Genomic DNA, 14,401 nt, shown 5'->3' with positions numbered 1-14,401 from the left:
GTACTTTCCTGCTTCTGTTAGTATAACCCCTAAGAGACCTGAAGCTCTAGGAAACCTTCCTTTTGGCTTGATAAAAATTAAAATGTATAGATGGTTAGAGAAACTCTGGATTGGTGCAAGGCGCCACATTGACCTCAATGACTTGCCTCTCCCACTGGTCTCTAGGACAGTTACTTGAACAGCTAATGCTTTAGCACCATGCCATCATTCCCACCCTATTTAGTTTTTCTTCCCCTCTTACCTAAGAAATGTTTCCTTGGAAGAAGGAGTGGCAAGTACAGACACTAGGATGGAATGTGAAACTTTAATTGAAAATTATCTGAGTTTTCTACTGCATAGAGCTCTTAGTAAGCATGAGCTAAGCACTGGAGGCAAACCTGTGGTCAATCCATTGCTGTTATTTTGTCCCTGTGGCTAAAACCTGCAAGATCACAGGAATAATGTAAAAGCCTAGAGCAGAGGTCATCAATAGGTGGGCCCATGGGCAAAAGTCTGCATCCAGAAGCATTTTGTTTGGTTGGCAGGGTGCTTTTTTCCTTTTTAAAAAAATAATCAAAGAAGATGCCTTTAGGAAGTCTGAGACCAGGGATTCTTGTCTGCTTTGTTCTTTGTTACCTCTTGAGCACTTAGAACAATGTTCAATGAGGATGTTGTAAATGAATGAATACATCAGGCATGTGGAGGGCCTCTGCTTTGCTCCACACTAGGGGGCGCCATTCACATACAATATGAAAAGAAGCGGGGTCCTGAAATTGTGCGTGGCCTTTCCCAGTGACACAACCCTCACCACTCCCTACAGCCTGACTCCTTCGTTTCTGTCCTGTTTGACCCACTATGTATTTTGTATCTCCATCCCAGGAACTAAGTTTATAAAGAAGACTTCAGAGGTTATAAAAAAAAGTTAGAAACCACAGAGAAAATTTTGTCCTAGGATCTGCATACATTATTAACAAAAGAATATTATGTATATAACATATATTTATTCTTAAACTTCTCAATGTCTTTATGGAAGAAAAGAAAGGACAAAGAGGAGGAGGTGACAACATGGTATTTGAAGTAGTATAGATGGGAAAGCTACATGTGGGTGCGAGACCAAGTCTCAGCCAACAATGACAGAAGGAGATGTGGGCTCAGGAAATGAAGCTTCCTCTCACTGCCCAAGCCTGAGAATCTCACCCCTCTCAGTCATTCCACTTTGTTTGAATTCAGCCAATGCTCCTCTGAGGTAGAAACTTCATCCATTGTAAACCAAATTCCGCCTCCCTTGTCATTTGTTCTCAAGGACTGAGATATGTTTGGAAGTGGCAAACTAAGAAGAATTAGTGGGGAAATCAGAAAAGGCTTTCTTTTTTAAATGCAAAGTTCCAAGCACATCCAAACTATAAATGGTTGTAAGTCATAATTATGATGCTGATGGATGATGTTTTTTCCTTTCCTGTTTTTCTTTTTCTTTTTTTTTTTTTTCCTTTTTCCCCAGAAGTGTTGAAAGGCAGCTGTAAAAAATGTGAGAGCAAATAGGCACATGGTCAACCAGGTCATGTCATTTCTCAGATTTCTTCTATCATTTTTTTTTCTGAAGAAATTAATAACTGAATCACAAAATTGGAAGTCACTCTTCTACCAAACAATCTGTCTGTCCAACCTTGGAAATTACAGTTCTGCAAAGTTAATTCTCTTTTTATATGTGGTTCACAGTTGCTTGTCATAATTATTAATATTATTTAACATTTTGATCTTCAAGTAATTTTATACTCATTAACAAAATAATCATAAATTAACAGAATATGATTCTTTTTCCCCCATGACATACATAACAAAAAGTGGCTGAGCATGGTTGGAGAGTCAACTGGGTATGGGATATTTTCCCAAATTCTACACTAAATTTTTCTCTTTTAACTGTCTTATGGGTCCTGGTCGTTGCTCTGAGAATCAAAACTCTTACCAAAAGGAGTCCATTGGTAATCTTATGTTCTAAAATGCAAAGGATTTAACACCTGTTTTATTTAACACCTGTTCAACATTGCCCCAACCCAAGCTCCTTGTTTACATTTCATATGACCATTTAACAGGCTCGGATATCTTCTTGGTCATTTAAGTGTCTTCAGTAATCTACATTGTAATGATCTAAACACAAGCTATCATGTGGCATGCTGGTTGTATTTCCCCCTATAATGTTGTACACCAGTTTGAAATGTCTAAAAGAGACAGCCCAGGGCAAAAGGCTTTAGATTGGTAGAATCATTTTTTTTTCCTCTTAATAAGAAAATATCATATTCTACCATTGCCTCTTTCAAGTGCAAAAGTAATAAATGGTGAGTTTTTCTCTAGTCTACTTACTTCCTGAGTCTTAAACTAAGACTGAAGAAATGCAGTGAGCTCACAGCGGACTTGAAAGTTTCCAACATGGCAGCTCCCACCTTTATATGTAAAAGAGCCAAAGAGCATCCAAAGAATTCTGTTCATTCTGTGCTTTTTCAAGCAGTCTTAGTTCCATATGATTTTATTCCTTCTCACTCAAATGATTCTCCAATGCATAAGAAAAAAAAATTGGTATTGTTTCATTTTTACTTTATAAAAAACTTTGTAGAATACATACAATAATTTTAACTCCTAAAATGTCTGGCAAAGACAGGCGTGGTTAATGGACATACCCTGCAAACTAGTGCAGCTCTTATCAGAGAAAAGAATCACAAACTGTACAACCTTCTGCCTCTCCTTTGTCCTGATTGTGCCCGAGAGGGAGTTGTGATGAAAGGTTTATACCACAACTACTGAATCACTCCAAATTCCCTGTGGGCCCATCCATTCTGCAAACACAGCCGTGTTCCCTGCCTTGTGGTGAAAGGAGAAGCTCAATGGATAAAACACACAATCCCAGAGTAAACGCTGACACACCTTGAGCAAAGCGACTTGGGGCTGAGGCAGAGAAGGCGGGCGCTGTGGGAGGCAAGAGCTCTGTCCCCACAGCCCTTCTCTAGCTCCTGGCAGGCAGGCGCTGGCAGAGGGCACAATCCCAGTATTATTGCATTCTTCCCTCAGGAACTGTGGCTGATCTTTTTCCAGGCCACCTACTGGTAAGCAGAGGAAGGGGGAAAAAAGGGGGGGGGGAGGTGGTGGGGGCAGATGAAGAGAGAAGGGGAAATAAAGATGGAAAGGAAGAAGAAAGAGGAAAGATGCAACCAATTGCTGGTGGAGGCGGCCTGCAAGAGAGCCCATTGTGGTGAGGCTTTCTGTGAGGAAGAGAACTGTCCAGATCCTGGATGGCGGGCACCACTTCATTTCACAAAGGCCACTGAACAGCTGTTAGGAGACAAGAGCTTTCATCTGCCATTGACCTGGTTTAGATCAAAATTGATGGCCACTCCTCACCCCCTAGCTCCCCACACCTGTCCAGGTGCCATCAGGCTCTTTCGAGTGTTAGTTTGAAAATAGTTTATTAACCTCTGGAGACACCCGGAGTTGGAATGCATGGGGACAAGGAGGTTGTTGGAAAATGGAGCAGAAGAGGGTTCTGTAATGTTCTACCTGGTACTTTTCTTCTGGACAAAAAAAACCTCAGAATGAACAAACTGAACATTTTTTTTTTCCTGAAGATATGACTCAATCTCTTCCTTCTCCCTACATCTTTGACCCAATACAGTAAACCAAAGGAAACTGGTCAAAAATGGTTATCAATTTTGGAACAACTTTTTCTTTACCTTATTTCATTCCATAGCTCATAGGAAACCACCAGATGATGTTCAGTTTTAAAATAAAGTAGGTCATTCTTTATAAATGGCTTTACAGCCACCCTTAAAAAATCACTTATGCATGACTTATATGCTGAGTCCACGAACACAGAGCATGACAAAATATATTAAGATACATGCTGGCTCATGCCATTCCAGAGGTAATGGCGTAGGTTATTCTTAATAAAAGCAAAGGATGCCACACCTCCTCTCTTAAGAATCTGTAGAAACTAATGTACAGAGGAAATAAACTAGATGTTCTCTTCCAACTTCAGTGGAGATGGCGAAGCTAATAGAATTAACTGTAGCATGGAAACTTCATGTTTGGTGAAACACCTGCAATGAGGATGATTGTGCAATGTGGTCTGTTACAAAGGGAGGTTATGAAAATGTTATCAAGGTATCTCAGGGTAGAGAGGAAGGCTAATAAGACAATCTCTCCAAACCTCTTTCAGTGTATGGTACCATTAAGATAATGGTGTAGAATAGGTTGCTATATAACACATTTATAAAACCATGCACTGGGCTAATGACAGAATACCACATGCACAAATGATAGTTCTCTTGCCATTTCAATTTTAAAGACTAATTTTTTTTAATAAAAGCAGATTAAGTGCATCATGCTTTTCTAAGGCATGGCAGAAAAGAATTAGTGTGACTTCCAAAGAAAAAATATAATGCATGAAATTCAAATGTAATTTTAAAGCTGGTCTCATTTATTAGATGGACACTAGGAGTCTTTGATCAAGATATAACCACTTAGCTAAATGATTATTTTCAAAATAGATGTATAAACAAATTCCTGAATAGTCACACTTTGATTTCTCAGAGGAATTTTCTGTCATGTTTTAAAGATTCTAAATCTGCCTTCCCAAAATAAAACCAGTACACTTTATGATTTTCATATCAGTAATGGACTAAATGATACACAAATCTAAGACCTCAAACAGTTCAGAGTAAATATCTGTGTTGCTTCCTGGAAAGTGGTAAATAATAATAGCTTACTCAGCAATTTGGCATTCACTTCTTATCAAGAAATGTCATGTTCTGATGGACTTCAATCATAGGACACAATCAACTTCTGAGGTCCGACATGCCCAGATGACCAGAAACAAACTTCTAGTTTTATTTTAATGCCTGTAAAATGGATCTAAAATGTTTTCTCATGTTTATTCCACATTGATGGGTAATATAGTCAGATTTATACAAAACTGAGCTTTGTTTGAAAAGTACCAAAATAAAAATCCATCTTGAGTGATAAGTTTATCCAGACTTATTGTAGTCAATAAATTGCTTCAGGAAAAAGAAATAAAAAACTTTGTAAAAAAATAAAAAACAAAACTTAGTTTCTACAAGCCAGATAGGATTCCAGTATGAATTATCAACCTGCTTTTCATAACTTGATGAAAATTTTGGACATAATATAAAACAGGAAGGATTGCCTGTAATTGGAAATAAATATTAGGAATTGGTACTATACCCAAAGAACAATAGTCGGCCTGAATCTTTGCCTAAACCAACTCAGAACTGCACCTGATTGGAAGAACCTGATAGGCAGGTTCCTTGACTCTAAATTATCTACCATGTAACATTCCCTCTGTCTTCCACTATTCTAGGGAGAAAAGAAATAAAAGCTGCCCACATAGCCCTGAACGATTGTTCTTCTAAATTTCCTGGACCAGAAAGGAATAGAAAAAAAGTTTCAAAAATAAAGGAGGAAAACCACTGACATTTTAACAAACAATGCACTTGTCAAATTCAAATTGAAGTCTAAACAAAATTTAATGCCTGTCAATGTTTTTGGTACTGCTTTCATCCTCTTAATGAGATTACTTTATTCCTCCCACACAGAAATGGGACCTTAGAACTATGGATCTAAGGGCCCCCGTGTAGCTCAGTGGGAAAGTGCAAGCTGAGCAAGCTCGGGGCCCTGGGTTTATCCCCCAACACCTGCCCCCAAATAACTATAGAACTCAAAAGAGCTATAAAGACTATATTCATGCATGAGAGAATGATTCTTCTAGGAGGAATTAGTAGGAAGTGTGGGGAGGGAGAGGCAAAGGAGAAAGATGGAAGGTGGGACTGGACATAGATATAATAAGAATAGAGGGAGATATAATAAGAATAGAGGGCCAAGGGTAATCATAAACAGCATTTGATTGCCTTAGGCACAACAGGTGCTAAGTAAATATAAAGAATGTCAAGGTTAGTCCAATAAAAGGACATGAAGGTACAAGTCAGTATGACAAATATTTTCCCTTTTTAAATGTAGCCATAATGTAAGAAATTGGGATATGGGAAAAACAGGACCAGAAAAAAAAGTTAACATATCTGTTTATGTTATAAAATCAGCTCAAAATCACCCAATGAATTAGCCACTAAACGGCACCTATTAAACCATCCCCCTAACAACAAAACTTTGTTGAAACCTAAAAGAGTCAGTCATGATGCTAGCTCAAAATGATCCCTTACCTAAAAAAAAATTCTTAAGAGTCCAGTAGAGGGAGACAGGTATGTGAACTCAAGAAGGGTAACACAGTGTTAAAGGTGATATAATCGAATAACAAGATACAATTAGGTAAAAAGAAAGAACTGACCAATGCTATGTGAGGCAAGAGTAAAGAAAGGGTTAATGAAGATTATACACCCAATTAAGAATCAAATTCATTCATGTGGTATTTTAAACAATGGTTTCCTTTTTTTTTTTTAACAAATAACATTTATTGAGTTAATTTGTTTTTCTGGTTTAAGTATAAAGACATATTGGTTAATCATTCCAAACCATAATAAACATTCTACTATTCAAAGAGATAAAAATAAAAAAGTAGAAAGAAAAGAGTTTGATCTAGGTACATATTTTACTTGTTTAGTCATTCATTTCTTTTTTTTTTACTTTATTTATTTTTAATATTTTAATTTGTTTTAATTAATTATACATGACAGTAGAATGCACTTATACACTTTGATATATCATACATAGATGGGATATAATTTCTCATTTTTCTGAGTGTACATGTTGCAGCATCACATTGGTCATGTAGTCACATATATACATACAGTAATAATGTCTGTTTCATTCTACTACCTTTCCTATCCCCACATCCCCTCCCCTATTCTCCCATCACTTCCCTCAATCTAATCTAAGGTAATGCTATTCTTTCCTAGTGCCCCTGCCTTATTGTGAATTAGAGAAAATATATAAGAGAAAACATTCGACCTTTGGTTTTGTAGGATTGGCTTATTTCACTTAGCATGATATTCTCCAAGTCAACCATTTACTGGCAAATGCCATAATTTCACTCTTCTTTAAAGCTGAGTAATATTCCACTGAGTATATCTACAAAATTTTCTTTATTCGTTCATCTATTGAGGGACACTTAGGTTGGTTCTATAGTCTAGCTATTGTGAATTGAGCTTCTATAAACATTGATGTGGCTGCATCACAATAGTATGCTGATTTTAAGTGATTTGGGTATAAACCAAGGAGTGGAATAACTGGGTCAAATGGTGGTTCCATTCTCAATTTTCTGAGGAATCTCCATACTGCTTTCCATAGTGGTTGCACCAATTTGCAGTCCCACCAGCAGTGTACGAGTGTATCTTTTTCACCACATCCTCGGTAACATTTATTGTTGCCTGTATTCTGAATGATTGCCATTCTGACTGGAGTGAGATGAAATCTTCAGAGTAGTTTTGATTTGCATTTCTCTAATTGCTAGAGATGTTGAAAACTTTTTCATATATTTGTTGATCAATTGTATTTCTTCCTCTGTAAAGTGTCTGTTCAGTTTCTTAGTCCATTTATTGACTGGGTTATTTGTTGTTGGGTTTTTTTTTTGGGGGGGGGTGTTAAGTTTTTTAAGTTCTTTATCTATCCTAGAGATTAATGCTTTATTGGAGATGCATGTGGTAAAGATTTTTTTCCCAATCTGTAGGTTCTCTCCTCACATTATTAATTGTTTCCTTTGCTGAGAAGAAGTGTTTTAATTTGAATCCATCCCGTTTATTGATTCTTGATTTTACTTCTTTTGCTTTAGGAGTCTTGTTAAGGGAGTCAGATCCTAGGCTGACGTGGTGAAGATTTGGACCATTTTTTCTTCTCTTAGCTGTAGGATCTCTGTTCTAGTGCCTAAGTCTTTGATCCACTTTGAGTTGATTTTTGTACAGGGTGAGAGATAGAGGTTTAATTTCATTTTGCTACATATGGATTTCTAGTTTTGCCAGCACCATTTGTTGAAGAGGCTATCATTTCTCCAGTGAATGTTTTTGGCACCCTCATCTAGTATGAGATTACTGTATTTATGTGGGTTTGTCTCTGTGTTCTCTATTCTGTACCATTGGTCTACAAGTCTATTTTGGTGCCAATACCATGCTGTTTTTGTTACTATTACTCTGTAATATAGTTTAAAGTCTGCTATTGTGAAGCCTCCTTCTTCACTTTTCTTGCTAAGGATTGCTTTGGCTATTCTGGGTCTCTTATTTTTTCAAATAAATTTCATGATTGCTTTTTCTATTTCTATGAAAAGTGTCATTGGGATTTTTAATAGGAATTGCATTAAATTAAATCTGTATAATGCTTTTGGTAGTATGGCCATTTTGGCCTAAACTCATCAATCAAAAGACATAGACTAGCAGATTGGATTAAAAAGCAAGACCCAATAATATGCTGTCTTCAAGAGACTCACCTCATGGGCAAAGACATCCACAGGCTAAAGGTGAAAGAATGGGAAAAAACTTATCACTCATATGGATTGTGTAGACAAGCAGGGGTTTCCATTCTCATTTCAGATAAAGTGGACTTCAAACAAAAATTGATCAGAAGAGACAAAGAAGGACATTTCATACTTCTCAAGGGAAGTATATATAAGCAGGACATAGTAATTATAAATATTTATGCCCCAAACAATGGAGCATCTATGTACATCAAACAAACCCTTCTCAATTTCAAGAGTCAAATAGACCACAATACAATAATACTGGGTGACTTTAACACACCTCTCTTACTACTGGACAGATATTGCAAACAAAAACTAAGAAAACTATAGAATTAAAAAATATAATCAATACTTTAGACTTAACAGACAAATATAGAATATTTCATCCATCAATGAGCAAATATACCTTCTTCTCAGCAGAACATGGCTCCTTCTCTAAAATAGACCACATCTTATGCCACAAAGCAACTTTTAGTAAATACAAAAGAACAGAAATAATACCCTGCATTCTAACAGACCACAATGGAATGAAATTAGAAATCAGCAATAAAGTAAAAAAATAGAAGATACTGTAACAAATGGATAATAAATAATACACAATTGAATGATGAATGGATAGTAGAATAAATCAAGATGAACTAAATTCTTTGCGGTAAATGAGAACATTGATACAATATATCAAAATCTCTTGGACACTATGAAGGCAGTACTGAGAGGAAAGTTTATTGCATGGAGTTCATTTCTTCAAAGAAGAAAAGGTCAACAAATAAATGTCCTAACACTACATCTCAAAGACCTAGAAAAAGAAGAATAAATTAACACCAAAAGCAGTAGAAGACAGGAAATATTTAAAATCAGAGCTGAAATCAATGAAATCGAAACAAAAGAAACAATTTGAAAAAATTGACAAAACAAAAAGTTGACTCTTTGAAAAAATAAAAAAAAAATAGATAAACTCCTGGTCATGCTAACAGACAGAAAAATAGAGAAAACTCAAATTACTAAAATACAAGATGAATAAGGAAATATCACCATGGACACATCTGAAATACAGAAGATAATTAGAAACTCTAATAAAATAGAAAATATCAACGACACCAACAAATTTCTAGAAACATAACCTACCCAAACTGAATGAGGAGGTCATACAGGATTTAAACAGATCAATTTCAAGTAATGAAATAGAAAACTCCATCAAAAGCCCACCAACCAAGAAAAGCCCAGGATCAGATGGATTCTCAGCCAAGTTCTACAAGACTTTCAAAGAATTAACACCAATACTCCTCAAAGTATTCCATGAAATAGAAAAGGAGGGAACCCTTCCAAACTCATTCTATGGAGCTAATATCACCCTGATACCAAAACCAGACAAAGACACATCAAGGAAAGAAAACTTCAGACCAATATCTCTAATGAACATAGATGCAAAATTTTTCAATAAAATTCTGGAAAATCGTGTACAAAAACATATTAAAAAGATAGTGCACCATGATCAAGTGGGACTTATCCCAGGGATGCAGGGTTGATTTAACATATGGAAATCAACAAACATAATTCATCATATTAATAGACTTAAAAACAAGAATCATATGATCATCTTAATAGATTCAGAAAAGGCATTTGACAAAATAACAGCATACCTTCATGTTCAAAACACTAGAAAAACTAAGGGTAGTAGGAACGTATCTCAACATTGTAAAAGCTATATATGCTAAACCCAAGGCCAGCATCATTCTATATGGAGAAAAATTGAAAGCATTCCCACTAAAACCTGGAACAATACAAGGCTATCCTCTTTCACCACTTCTATTCAACATCATCCTTGAAACTCTAGCCAGAGTAATTAGACAAAAGAAAGAAATTAAAGTGATACAAATAGGTAAAGAAGAACTCAAACTATCACTATTTGTTGATGACATGATCCTATACCTAGAAGATCCAAAAAATTCCACCAGAAAACTTCTAGAACTAATAAATGAAGTCAGCCAAGTAGCAGGATATAAAATCAACATCTATAAATCAAATGCATTCCTATACATCAGTGACGAATCCACTAAAAGAGAAATTAGGAAAACCACTCCATTCACAATAGCTTAAAAAAAAAAAAAAAACCCTTGGGAATCAATCTAACAAAAGAGGTAAAAGACCTCTACAATGAAAACTACAGAACACTAAAGAAAGAAATTGAATACCTCAGACAATGGAAATATCTCCCATGCTCCTGGATAGGCAGAATTAATATTTTCAGGATGGCCATACTACCAAAAGCTTTAAACAATGGTTTCTTAATACATCTATGTTTGTAACATTTTATCATAAATCTCTGTTAGAACTTATATGGTATGTTTTGACCTTAGAATATAAGTTATTTAGGAATGGATAACCTTCAGTGAAAAACATAAATTTTACAGACAAAATGAAAGCAGTTTGTTTAATACTTTGTTTTCACAGATCCTATCAGTAATAGCAAGGAATAGAGACCTGGGAATATTCATTCTTTACTTTCCAATTGATGGACAATTAGAAGATGTAAGTTTAATCACTTTTAGGACCTACACATTATGGATATGCCATGAAAACCAGGAAACGGTTCTTTGCAATGCTGCTGACTTCTAATTAAAGAGAACTTTAATGACTGGCAGGAACAACAGCAGTGACTGGATCAAGTTCTAGTTCTTCACAATGCAATGTTGAGCAGTTCTTTTCATTTTGCAGTTGGCCAGGTACCAAGGCATGCTCATAAAACACATTGAGATTCCAAATTAACAACTAGATATCAGCATAGCCTTCGAAACCTTTATGCTTCTGTGGCGTGGAAGAGAATGCACCTGCTAACTCAGAATGACTTTAATCCAAATTCCCATCTTCCAGTTCAGCTCATTGTACAGCTCAGGGCATCTCTCTTGTTTCATTAAGTGAGATGGTTATTACCTTTGTCCCCTTATAACAAATCACTCTTAGGTGTGTGGGAAACAGGATTAGAGACATTGAGGATTTTCACTCTTGGAAAATTGCAAGAGGCCATCTTAAAAAAAATATAGAAATTAAGATTTTATGTGGGCCAGGCATGGTGGTGCACGCCTGTAATCCCAGCTGCTTGGGAGACTAAGACTGGAGGATCACGAATTTGAAGCCAACCTCAGCAACAGTGAGGCACTAAGCAACTCAGGGAGACCCTGCCTCTAAATGAAATACAAAATAGGGCTGGGGATGTAGCTCAGTGGTGGAGTGCCCCTGAGTTCCATCCCCGGTACCAAAAAAAAAAAAAAAAGACTTAAGGAATAAAGAGCCTATGGTATGTTTGCGTAATGAACATTCTTTTTTCCATATATAGGGTATAGATTTCTATTGGGAAATCATTAAATCCTGGGATTAAAAAATTTAATTATGGAAAAATTCTAACATATGTAAAAGTAGAAAGAAGGATGAAGGAGCCACTTAGCTTCAACAAATGTAGTCACGATCGGTCTCATCTCTACTACCCCTAACCACCTCCTACTTCCTGTATAATTTTAAAAGAGGTTCCAATAAAGCTTTTAATATTCCAAAAAGATGCATAATTTTTAACCAGGAAGCACCATATAAATTATCTTGCTAATTGATTTTCTTATATAAATCCTTTATCTCTCTTTGACAATCTGCTGTCAAGCTGCTAAGAAATAAATTTAAAAAATAGAAATTTCTCTTTACCTCTTCTGAGTTAGTAAACAATCTTTTGTTTGAGCACCTTTATGTTACAGCAATAGGTGATATTAAAACATGCATAGATAATAAAGCTGCAACATTTTTCATCAATGATTGAACAACAGTCATTTCCTTTTTCCTACTCATTTTAATGATATGCAGTACACATGCTGACTCAGAGTGAGATTGCTTTTTAAATTATGACAAGGTCTCAGTTTACTCATTTGCATCCTCCCCAACAGGCATGTACCACAAGGTGTGGTGTGAATCACCAACTAGGTCATAGGACCCTTCAGAGAGAAGCAAATGATAAGAATTCTGGTAAGTTATCAATACCAAGCTAATGTGTTTCTCAATGTCAAATTTCTCATAGAAAAACTTCATTGATAGAAGAAAATCATAGAATTGACTATAAAATCAAATATCTCATGAATATAAAACTTAACTTCGTAATGAAATCCATAACAATAGGTCTGTGGTGTGCCTTATTCTCTGAAGTCATTCTCCCCCTCCTTGAATCATCAAACTTTCCCCACATGTAATATAATCTCTTCTATTAGAGATCCAGCATCTTCTCAACTACTTACCATTCCTGAACAACCCCCAGCCCAACAAGTGATGAATGGACTTTTTGGAGGGTTTATGGGAAATGTAATATTCTTTCTCTGTATCACTGATCAATAAGGGAGAGGTGGAGGTGGAGGGAGAAGTGTGTGTATCTACTTGCTTCTCTGCAATCTCTTCAACAGAAGATAGAAAATTCTACCTGATGTTATACTTCTATAGTGTACTTGCAATATGCATGTACATTAAATTTTGTAGGTGTGCTTTGCTATATTGAAAAACATATTCAAATAATAAATCTCAATAGATGAAAATTACTTTCTTTTCCAACAGTATATAAAAATGCCAGGGCAATCTGCTTTCTATGATCAGACACCAAAGAGCTAAACATTGAGTGATATCCAGCTTTATGAGACACATAAAAATGAAATAAAAATGGGTAAGAAGATAAACACTTAAAGAGATAAACACTGTCAAACAGAAATGATTACAAAGTTTATAACAATCTGCATTTTTTATTGTTTTCTGTTTACCTGACTTTCACCACTGTGAATTTCTTCTGTTCATTTCCTTTCTTTTAATAATGTGTGTTCCCATAATCATTGACATTAAAGTAAAGAATGTGAACCAAGACTCATTCGATATTTATTGGAGAAATAAAAGAAACTGGAGAATGCAAAAATCTTACATTCTGAAATGTTTCACCTAGCTACTTTCCTTTAATAGCTTTGGAAAATTGAGCTCCTTTTTCACAAGGGTACTATTTACCTCTTACCACAGGAAGCCTCCATATTCAACTTTTTATTTACATACAAAAATGGCAGTTTCTTATGGTTTAACCTAATACTCTTTCACATAGCAAAAGGTCTGCAGGTTTCCATAGCACTGGAGCTGTGTATAATCATTTCTTCACGAAATGCATAGAGAAAAATGGCATTATTGTTTCCATTGATATTCCTATTTGAAATTTTATTTTATTAAATTGTATCATATTAATAATGAAAAATGAATATTATTTTTAATCTGGCCTGTCAATGAGGGTGTCATTGGACTAATGTGGCCCCTGGAAGAAATTACATACATATCCTGCCAATCACTGTGTACAATAGGCACCATCCTACCTTCTTCAAAATTACCATAGCAGAACATATGTTAACCTATAGAAGGTTAATACCCATACCACCTGGTAAAACCCTGAACTTGAGAAGGTTTTGTAGGCAATATGTTGTTCTGTTATTGACAGAACAATTGATTATGCTTATGCTACATTGTGCTCAACAATGTGTTTATACTATGTTAATATGCTTATGTACTTTAATGATGGGGAGAAAAGGTTAATTTAACATTTTTGAGGTAAAAAGGAGACCAGAATGGGAGACTGATTCAACTGCAGTTATATTAGGTAGGGCACTCAATTCAATAGAAAAAGACCTCTGCTACAATTTTTTAAAAATGAGATTTTACTTACATCCATAAAAAATTAAAAAGGTAAATCAAATGTTTTTAGAGTATAGTACAATTTCTTCTCTGTTATCCCTAAAGCCATTATTCTTACAGGATCTTTTGTAACTTTGTTTCTGAGTTTGCCTACTCAATTCAGGGATCAGCTAAATAAACTCCACAAAACAGATTAAATGCATTCTTAAGACACAAAGTCACCACTTCACTTCTATGTCATACCTTAGTTAAGTTTGTCAAAACACAATAAAG

This window comes from Marmota flaviventris, chromosome 2 (genome assembly GCF_047511675.1).
Source record: "Marmota flaviventris isolate mMarFla1 chromosome 2, mMarFla1.hap1, whole genome shotgun sequence".
NCBI classification, from domain to species: domain Eukaryota; kingdom Metazoa; phylum Chordata; class Mammalia; order Rodentia; family Sciuridae; genus Marmota; species Marmota flaviventris.
The sequence above is the reverse complement of the archived record's forward strand: the minus strand, read 5'-3'. Positions refer to the sequence as shown.